This window comes from Pezoporus occidentalis, unplaced genomic scaffold, assembly GCF_034315485.1.
Source record: "Pezoporus occidentalis ecotype Australia unplaced genomic scaffold, CSIRO_AGI_Poc_V1 ctg15, whole genome shotgun sequence".
Classification (NCBI taxonomy): domain Eukaryota; kingdom Metazoa; phylum Chordata; class Aves; order Psittaciformes; family Psittacidae; genus Pezoporus; species Pezoporus occidentalis.
In genome coordinates, this window is record NW_026913316.1 from 10,518,897 (window position 1) to 10,529,875 (window position 10,979).

Here is a 10,979-nt window from a genome sequence, read left to right on the forward strand (position 1 = left end):
GTTTAGAGGCTGTACTCACATGCTTGTACACATTCATTCCACTTGTAAAAGCCTAACCTCCCTTTCTGTTTCTTCTCCCTCTTCCTCCTTTCCTCTGTTTCTCTCCTGTCCATGGCTGCTGGTTTCAGTGATCATCCAGCTGGCCTTCATTCTTTGTCATGACTTAGGAATTACTTAGGAAGAAATACTAGAGCTAAGCATTGTAAATTCAGTGCCGGTTACTGAGCATTGACTTTTCTATAAGCTCAGGGTCTCACGGAGCATAGATGGCTGATACAATGGTTGTAGTTTTGTAATGTTAGTGTAGTGGCCAAATTCAAGAAGGCTTAATGTGTGTTGTGTTTTGAGTAGCACCTGAAGCATGTACAAAGATGACAAAGGATCCTTTCATTCAAATGATCTGTCAACTGAGCATATATGAGACATTATGAATGGTCTTCTGGTAAGTCCGTATCATGCTCTAAATATAAAATAATCACTTGAACTTGCAGTGTCTGTCTTCAAGTATAAATCTGGTTGCATTTTAGTCTGGCTCTCTACCAGTTTGTAGAGCATTTTGGCTGGCATAGTTCTCTCGTGTAATCATCTCTGTGAAAAGACTTGGAACAAGTAATCGTATGTGGTCTTCTTCGTTGGGCCTTTGATTTTCTTATGAATAATATATCTCCTTGGATCACTGCTGCTCATAATAAATTAACAATGTTTAAATTGGCACAGCATCTGCTGAAGACCCAGACAAATCCCATCCCGTTGGTTTCAACTATGGAATGCTGTTCTTGGATATTCTCCCTAAAGTACTCATGATATGTGAAGCTTTTGACAACAGTGAAACAGAGGTCTACTTCAGTCTACTGATCTTTGTAAAAAAACTTGAGACCTTGCTTCTTAGAGTTTCCTGTGTACCAAATTTATGTATCCAGTTGGGAATGGTTGGTTGTATGAAGCTTCACACTTTGAGCCACACCATCCACATACCTGTGGAAAGATCAACCTTGATGTGCAGGGAAAAAAAGTGATGGAAAGCAAAAACTTTTATCGTGTTCACAAGCAGATACATGTGAAAATGGATCTATAAGGGTGGACTAAAGCACATCAGTATCGAAGTGAGGACAGACTAAAGCACATATGCACCACATCAGCATTACAATTTCCAGGCAACAAATTCAGACTAGAAAGCAACATGGAATAAAACTTTCAGACTTAAATTCTATCAATCACCTTTTTGTTCCTTGTAAATAATTTATCCAGGCTGGAGCTATAGTCTCTTACTCTCCAATAACCAGAATACAAACCATAGTTTATACTTTGTTGCTGTGGAAATATGAAGTATTATACATTGATGTGTAGCTTGTCTTAAAAGCTGTATGTTGCCTTTACCTATTGGAACCATGTAGGCTTTTTTTTCCCTTTACTGCCACGCGTGAAGCTTTTCTTGGTGAAAATCACTTAATATGTTTCAACTTTGAAAACAAATAAGGACTATCCACCCTTCCCCATATTACTTGGTAGCTGTCAGTTCTCTAATTAAAAACTAAAATGAATTTACAAGGTGAGTCCTGTTTGTTCACAAAAGCAAAAAGCACTACCATGACTGCAGCATAATATGCAAGCTCACATTTTTAAAAACTTCTTTCAGTCCCATGGCATTTTGTACTCTGAAGTTGATCTTGTTACAAGCTTCTCCAAATCAGCAGGTAGTATCCCTATGCTCTTTACTCCCACCTGCCAGTAATAATAGCATTAAACTTTTAATTTAATGCTATTGCAAGTACCAGAGAAAATACAGCATACTGTAATAGCTATAGAAATATTTGGTTCTGTAATACCCATATTGTTGGTTTTCTTTGGTGTGCTCCTGCTATAGGTCTACGTTGATTTGAGAGCCAATTCAATATTTCTGTGGTGGTCTCCAAGCATGCCACCTATATTTAAAGCTAAGGATCTCTGAGGAGCCCATCTGACAATTCAATCTTGCCAATGGAATAATTGATCAGGAAAAAAATGGCCCTGAATTCACCTTGTCATAGATTTCATGGTGCAAATTATGATGTGGCTCCTTCTCCAGAGGTCCATTGGACTTGTATATCTAGGGAAGAACAGCAGTTTTGGTTTTCATAATCTGAGGTAATATAGTAGCCAAAAAAAAAAAAAAGAATTAAAAATGTGATAGGTTTCATTGCTGTAAATGTCACTCTGTGAATGAGTTCACATGGTTGTATTTTTGTCAAGCATTGTTCAGTGTTAGCAGCACATGCAACAAGATGTGCCTTGAAGACTTTGCATGTCCACCGTGTGACAGCTTTCATTCCAGGCTTTCCAGACTCCAAACCATTTTCTGCTGACTGACTGCAGTGGGAGGTTACAAGTGGAACGTAATTATCAATTTTTCCATGTGCAGAGCAGCTCATGGAGCTCAGATGTGTTTGAGATATGGTGAATTTAACTGACAGTTACAGGAACATTTTTCTGCATCTGAAAGTTATACAGTCATTATCAGTTATTCCAGGTTTGCACTGCCATTCATCTCCATCCAAAATCATCAGTATTTGGGTGTCAGAAATTGAGCTGACAAAGCAAAAACTGCCATGTGGAAGAACAGGTCATAGAAGTGCCACAGAGGGACCAGGGTAGTAACCTGTGCAGTATGGAAATGATGTGATGGAGTACTGGGAGCATTGTCTTCAAGCTCCTCTTGTTTTTTTTAAGAGGCTGTTAATTTCCCTCAGTGTGACCAAATGCTGTGAGAATATGCATAACTGCAGTTATCAATATATCTTATGCTGATACAACATCCTGCTTTGTGAAGTCCTTGCAGTAGCCTGCTGTGCATGCAATTTTATTGATGCCCTGGCAACTGTGTGCCAGGACAAATGCTATCAACAGCATTTTCTAGTGGATGTGTCATTTTAGTGAGTGCTCGTTTTCAACCAAAAAGTTCCTATCTCTAAGCAGTGTGAATCCAGTCGTGAAATGAAAACATTATCAGGCTTCTATGCTAATTTCCCCCCCTTATATCTCCAGTGGAGAAAACAAATTTCAATCTTAGAAGCCTAATGTAGTGTATCTACTTGGGACAGAATGTTATGGTGATTTTCTTAAAAACAAGCTGAGTGACATGCAGAGGGGGTATGCAGGGGCTAATGCTTGAATGTAGTGTCAACTAGTCATTCATAACCATGAGGATCAGGAGCAAGGCTATTGCTTGTCTACACATGGGAGAAGCTTCTTACCTAATATTGTTGATTTATTTACTGTTTTATAAACTTACCTCAAGTTTATTTGGATACTTGTTCCTGCTATTGGTCGAAGTTGCTCTGAGAGGCTCTCAGGTATGTTTCTGGAGGTTTAAAATATTTGGTCTTGGTGCCTATGAACCGGATGTGGTGAAATCTGGTATTTTCAGATCTGGTAACTGAGTTCCCCAGATTTCTGGATGGGAGTTCAAGTTGGCTGTTTATGTTTGAGGAGGATGGGTTGCTTAGATTTTTGGGAAGGAATGGTGAGATGTTTGAGCTGGCTAGGTATTATTCCTAGCAGCCCTTGGCAAAAGGATTACTGACCATTTCTGTACACATGAATGTTGCAATGTAGTCCACAGTTGTCTCCAGTTATGAACACTGGATGTCAAGCCAGAACACATGCTTGGGTGTATTTTGCTTGGCTTGTGCTCCTTAACGATCTTCCTGTAAGCAAAGCACAGGAGAAGTGTTGGGTCAGGAGAAAAGCATATATTAGGAATTATTTTGGAGAGAATAGTGTGAAACAGAAAACAGTTATGCTGCTGCCTAAACTGTGTTTTCTGTACAGGCCTGCTCCTCCTGTTAAAAACAACAAAAAGGTATATTAGAAGGGGAAAAAGCTTAGAGAAGGGCAAATAAGAAAAAGGTTTCTGTAGAAGGGAGGACACGCTGAGTACTCTGTGACTCTTAGTCTGTTTAAAGTTATGATAGAGATCTACAAAAAACTGAATGGTAGGGAAAAGTTGGATTGACTTTTGGAAAGACCAAGTCATGGTTATTTGTAAAAGCTGGAAAATAATGATGAGCTGATTCTTTGGGGATTATTTAGTCAGGTTAAAAAATTTTGCTTTTTTAAAAACAAAGTTGGGCATGCTACCTGGAAATTTTACTTACTCATAGAACCAGTTAGGTTGGAAAAGACCTGTAGGATCATCAAGTCCCACTATTACCCCAGCACTGCCAAGACCACCACTAAATCGTGTCACTGAGGGCCTCATCTACATCGTTTTTGAACACTTACAGGAACGGTGATTTCACCATTTCCCTGGGCAGCCTGTTCCAATGCCTGAACAGCTTCTCAGTGTTCAGAAGTTTTTCCTAATATCCACTCTAAACCTTCCCTGGTGCAGTTTGAGGCCATTTCCTCTTGTTCTAGTGCTTGTTACTTGGCAGAAGAGACTGACCCTCATCTCACTTTCAGGCAGTTGTAGAGAGCAAAAAGGTCCCCTCTGAGTCTTCTCTTGTCCAGACTAAACAACCCCAGCTCCTTCAGCTGTTCCTCATCAGATTTGTGCTCTAGACCCTTCAGCAGCTTTGAGGTGCTGGAGCGGGTCCAGAGGACAACAATGTCTCTCTTGTAGGGAGGGACCCAGAACTGAACACAGGATTTGAAGTTCAGCCTCACTAGTGTCAAGTACAAGGGGATGATGCCTTCCCTGGCCCTGCTGGCCACACTATTTCTGATACAGGCCAGGATGCTGTTGTCCTTCAGTAATGTTTCCCAAGGAATTCTGCCAATCAACATCCTAAACAGGCCAAAGTCAGCCCTCCAGAAGTCTAAGGTGGAGGTTTTGCTGACCTTCTCCTCAACTTCTTCAAAGACTGAATATTCAATCATTTCATGATCATTTTGCCCAACTTGCTGGCTTACAGCTGGTTCTAAAGGAGGGTACATGGATTAAAAACTACCCCATGTTCAGAGGACAGCTACTAGGACAGTAATACATACAGTGTAAAAGACTGAAGGAAAATGAACAAAATAGAAGGCAAACAAGACCAATAATGGGCATAGCTAAGGCCGATAAGAAGCACAAAATTACTATAGAATTAGCAAAAGGTTTAACACATTGGTCTAATGTGAGAGGGATGTGGTGAAATAGGTGATGTAAAAAGGTAAGAAAATTAAAATATGTATGTTCGATATCATGTAATTGTAATTTCCAGTAATAGACAATCAAGGGATTGTTCTTTAGTAGTGGCTAAATTTAGACATTTTTAAATTGGCATGGCCAGATAATTAGTTTCAACAGGACTGCCCAGTGAACTTCCTGAGTCATTAATGTTGATTTTTGATAAGCTATGAAATACTGGAGAAACAGCACAAAACCAGCTAACATGCCAACGTTCAAAGAGGGTAAAAGGCATGACCTGGATAATTATATGTCTGTCAGCTTGACATCACTTCTGGGTAAAATAATAAGGAACCTAATTAATAATGAATTAAAGAAGTGTTGTATAATTAGTGCCAATCAACATGAGTTATAGGAAAATGAGACCATGTCAAGCCAGCGTGATCTATTTTTGATGAAATTAGAAGTAGTGGTTGATAAAGCTAAAAGTGTTAATGTAATATCCGCTGATTTCTGTGAGGATTAGACTTAATAGTCCATATTTTGATTCAGAAATGGAAGTCTAGCATAATCAAGCAGCAGCACTTTACATGTTTTACATGCATTAAAGGATAGTTAATTCCTAGGTGTGAAAATGTCAATGTAAAATGAAACTCATTGCTGAAAGGCCACATTCCTCTTGCACTCTTGATGGCATCCTTTCTCAACCCTATGGCGCTTAGCTTCTTATCAATGTCCTAAAAGCCACATAATAGCTACTGATGGTTTGCCAAGGATTGAAAGGTTGAACACTTGTTAAGTAAGGAAGAGGATTCAGCAGTGATACTATTTGCTGCCACTTACCCAGTCAAAGTTGGCACAAAGCTGAATGTGTTTCAATGCAATGACCCTTACAGGAAAAATAAAATGCTGTCCATATTTATTGTAAAAATGTACTTCTGTGAAGTGATAACCATAACCGCCTCAGTTGCAACTTATCCTGTGCAAGTAGCAGCCTTAATAACTTCAGGTAGCAGGAAACAATGACTATTATACGTGACTAGGGGAGTTTGTTGATCATCAAATCAGTTTGAGTTTCCAGTTCAATTCTGTGTCATAAATAACTTTTATGAACTTTGGAGGGATAAATAGAGGTGTATTGAGTAGGCATCTTTCTGAATTTGATGTGAGTGCATTTGTTACTTGAATACTGTGTCCAGTTTGAGGTCTGTGGTTCTGATGGCTAAATTAGAGGAAGTTCAGAGAAAGCCATGGCGCTAATTACAAGAGTAGGAAATGTGTAATGAAAGATCTAACAAGCTTCATCTTTGCACTTTTTCATAAATGAAGTTAAAAGATGACTTGATGAGGGTCTACCAGTACAAATGCAGGGAACAAAACATTGATAATGGCATCTTTAGTTAGGCTAAAAAGGATAAGATCTAGTGGCTGGAAGCTATAGATAAGCAGATTCAGACAAGGGGGAAGGAGGCTTCACAGTGTGAGTGATTTACCAAGGACTGCAGTAGATTCTGCAGCACTCTTGACTCTTATTTTTAAGGTTGATATCTGTGAAAATGTGTATTAATTGAAACAAGGTTGAAATCTGGAAGCCATTACTTACAGCCTGTATTACAAAGGCAGCGGTCCATTCTCAGTCATAGAAATGAAATATGTATCAGGCCAGAGACATTGGTTCCATTGAACAGTGATGCTGTTAAAAATATCTTCCAGACCTTGTTCTGAGTAAGGCACAGGAAGGACTTGAACTCTGTTTTTCTAGAAGAATACTCTAGTAGTCTGAATGATGGGGACTCGAATTCTGCTGTTGCAAAAGAATCTCTTGCTTACAGCTGTGTGGGAAAAGATCAAACCTCAAATCCTGATGTTTATCCTGATGAGGAATTGTCATCATCTGCTAGGTGTCTAACAAAGCCAGACAAACTAAAGTAAAAGGAAGTCAACACTTTAGGATATGGTCAGTTAGAGGACTTCATATCTGTTCTTGAGAGAACGTAGGTGAAATCTGCACTACTTTTTGAGATGAAAATGAAAAAGGATTGCTCCTATTCAAACTTAAGTCCCAGCTTCCAAAAGTTATGGTAATTTTGTTTTTGTCAGTACTGCTTTTGTGGTGCTCTTGATACTATACCAGATTCTGGAACGAAGAGGCTTGTGCTTCTGTAAGCTTCGCTTACTCTCTTAAATGCCACTCTGGATTACAGTGGCTTCTCAGGTTTTCCATGGCTTTTACGAAGTAGCAAGCATTCAGCATCTCCTGTGTTGGATAATAGCATTTTCCTCAAGAACAGCCCTGGAACAAAGTGTTACTGTTTAATCATGAAATGTCTGATGTTGATGTCAATTAGCATAAATTAGAAATCATCACACTGAGACATTTGAGGGGAGCCCAAGACAATATTAGGGGAACCTGTACACACTAGTGAAACATCTATATTAATGCTAAAAGCAGTCAGAAGGATTTTTAAAGCATATTTTAAAACAAAAATCAAAACAAAAAGCAAACAATAATCCCTCATAGAGGGTTTAAAGAGAGAAAAATACCAGAATTATTCAACAGAAAGAAAATATTTAACAAAAAATATCCTGTGATTGGAAACCAGCTGATATTTATATATATGCTGAGGAAACATGTTCTATTCCAGTGGTAAATGGAAAGGATGTTAGGCATATACTCCCAGTAAAGACCTTTAGACTTGTAGGACTGGATAACATTGAAAACAATTGGCTGAAGAGCTTTCAATGTCATTGATATTGACACGTCTAACTTCTTGGAACACAGGTAAGCCTTCAGAAAATTTTGAGAAAGCTAATATGGTGATATTTAAAGTTGCTCTTGATGGCAGCATCTTGCTGGTCATTCTTACTGTTTCCTGCTCCATTAAAAGAAAATGATTAGCATCTGTTATTTTACCTCCATGAAGGTTTTTGTATGCTGTATCCTATAACCTTTGTTTTCTTTTGCTAAGATGTACAAAATGAGGGTTTATTTTTTTGTGACTCAACACTCAGCAATTTTTCAACACCTTAAAATATGATTAGCTACAGTGAATATAATAATGTAGCATTAAGCACATTGCTGCTGCATGCAGAAATGAAATAGTGGGGAGGGAATCCCCGCAGTATTTAAGGGAAGAGATTCACCTTCTTGGATAGCGTAGTACTGGAAGCTTATGCAGATTTGCTTGTCCTCCATTTGAGGGGAGCCCTCTAGATCTTTGTTCGTTGCAGTTCCTATGCAGTATATTTATTCTGTATGCTAGTTCTGTTCCTGACTGTGTGACCTTGCACTTGATTTTATGAAATTTCATTGAGCTTAGATGTGCTCAGCTGAGTGGTTCAAATCACTCTGTAAGCAGTTCTGTCTCTGTCTTTTTTTGTTTGCTCCTCTGCAAATATTTGCATAATAAGACATGGTTTTGTATTTCTTTCTAATTCTGGATAACTGTTTTGTTTGGTGTCAGACCTTGCCTAATGAGAAACATTCTTGTTTGACAAGGATTTCCTCATTTGGAAAAGCTTTTTGAAATCTGCCATCTAGCTGTTTCTAATTTCATCTAATCATAGAAGTATAACAATAGGCTAAAACTTTTCCTACTGGCATTTACTGGCTTTGCATCTTTTACAATATGGATTTTTCCTTGTGTCCTCTGTTCTCTAAGTTTTGATTAATATATGTAAAACATTTTCTCTGTTCCCTGTTTTTATCTTTGATTTCAGTTGTTTTGTTATAATCATATGCATCAATAGTTTATGTAGTTATTCGTGAACATGATCTGCTACCCCCTTTTAAAGCAGGCTTTTATCCAGTGTTCTTAATTGACTAAAAATGCTGAAAGTTTCAGATTTTTCTTTTTTCTTTTTTTTTTTTTTTTTTTTGGTGATTGATTTCTTTGTAAATATTTGGATGTGGCTGTTTGTGGTGGAGGCAGTAAGACCCCTCATTTTCCAGCTTGTGACTGATTTTTTTTGCAGTTCTCAAATTCTGAGTACTTGGGTGGTGGCAAATGTTAGCAGAAGGTTGGATAGGGCTGCTTTCTTACGGTAAGAATACTTTGTTGTGTAAGGTATGCTTAGTAATACAAGGGCTAAATATAGTGCAAATAATCAAGTAATGAGAACAGACATCAGGGCTTCAGTTCCTTTGTAAATGTTCTGAGAAAGTGCCTATTATACGGCTAGGGTGATGGTAACTGAAGTAGAAACACAAGCTGTGTTTTGGAATCTGAATACAAGCACAAATGCCCCCTTCCTCCCTACCCCTTCTCTTTCCTTCTGTCTTCAGCTCACTGACTGTTGTCAGGCCAAGTCTATAAGTTGATGTGTTCATCTTCTGCGTCTTTTGCTATATAGGAAATATTAGCACTAAGATTTCTGGTCTTGGATTTGGCCATGTGATTTTTATGTGCTGTAATTCTGTAATTGCCATGTTCTCTGTATCCTGTCTAGTTTTCCAAATAAGGTCTTATGTTAAAAAAGTACAGAATAAACTTCCTTTCTTCCTTTCCAGCTGTTTAATATTATTTAAAAGTTGGAGTGTATGCAACAAAACCAAACTGGTCAGTATGAGAGAATAAGCTTTAAATATTTTCTTTTTATTTCTGCTTTTTACTTTCTGTACTGTCTTCATTGAGTTGTGCTCACTGTATGAGGATTGCACTGTATAGATATTTGAAAAATATTTTTACAAATATATGGGTAGCATTCCATGTTGGTAAATCTTAACTAGTTACAAAGCAAACATGATGCAGTGTTTTCTTCATTATGAAGGGTGGGAGAAAAGAGCCTTATGCCATTCAAGTCAAAATATATATGTGTATTAGGCAGTTGGAAAAAGTTGAGGGGGGAAACAAACCCACAATGATTTAATACTTTTTTTGGTGGCTTGCCAGTGAAGCCAAGGGAAGTCACATTGTCAGCTCATCACTCTGAACCCCATGGTACTATCTGAAGTGCTTCATGTATCATTCATTACAGCAGGTAGAGGGACAGTGAAATGTGGTTCACTTTAGCAGTAAACTCCTTTAGGACTGTTTGCTTAAGTGACTTAATGGCTTATTCTTAATGTTCCTTTCTTTTATCTTGAGACCTCATAACTCAAAATGGCCAAAAATAATTCAAATTCTTCTTGGCAGCAGGTCACCTGTGAAATATTTTCTGTCCAACTTTATTACTTTTGAATACAAAATGCCAAGAAAAATGTGTGTGTATGTTGGGGTATAGGAAAGATTTAGAGGTGTACATCTTCTGTGTACATCTACAGTTTCTGTATATCTTCTGTATACTTCTGTGGCTTTTTACAATGGTGACAAAGAAAATGTATTTTAAATCATGTAATCTGTACCTCGTTATAGTCTGTTCCATTTTAAAAGCCCTTAAGTCTTGACATAAACCATTCATAAGTGACATAAAAGTAGAAACAAAAGAGAATTAAAGGCAGTGAAATGTACTGGATAGGGAAAGAAGTAGTGAAAAAGCTAGTGAGTATTTGGGGGAAAGCAGCAGCAAACTTTGCTCTACATTTTTGTCTGATTTCCCCCCTCTGCCCCTGTAATACAGAAAGTACCTATGCAAGTTACATGGAGGAAGTCTTAGAAAACTTTCAATACCTGACACAAATAGAAGACCTTGAAAACTATTAAAAAATGCCTCAGAACTGTCTAGAAAAATAATTGTACTTATTCTCTATGCATATTTTTGTATTAAATAATCAGAAAAATAAATGAACAGTCAAAATGGACATTTTATGTAAATAGAATTTGCCCCCCCCCCCCCCCCCCCGAAAAATCATTTTTAGGGAAATTGCAGTTATGTGTAGCTATAGAAAAAGTGGCAGATTCAAAGATATTGATGTCCTGGGCTGTGATCAAGGAGATAATAGTCCCTTTCT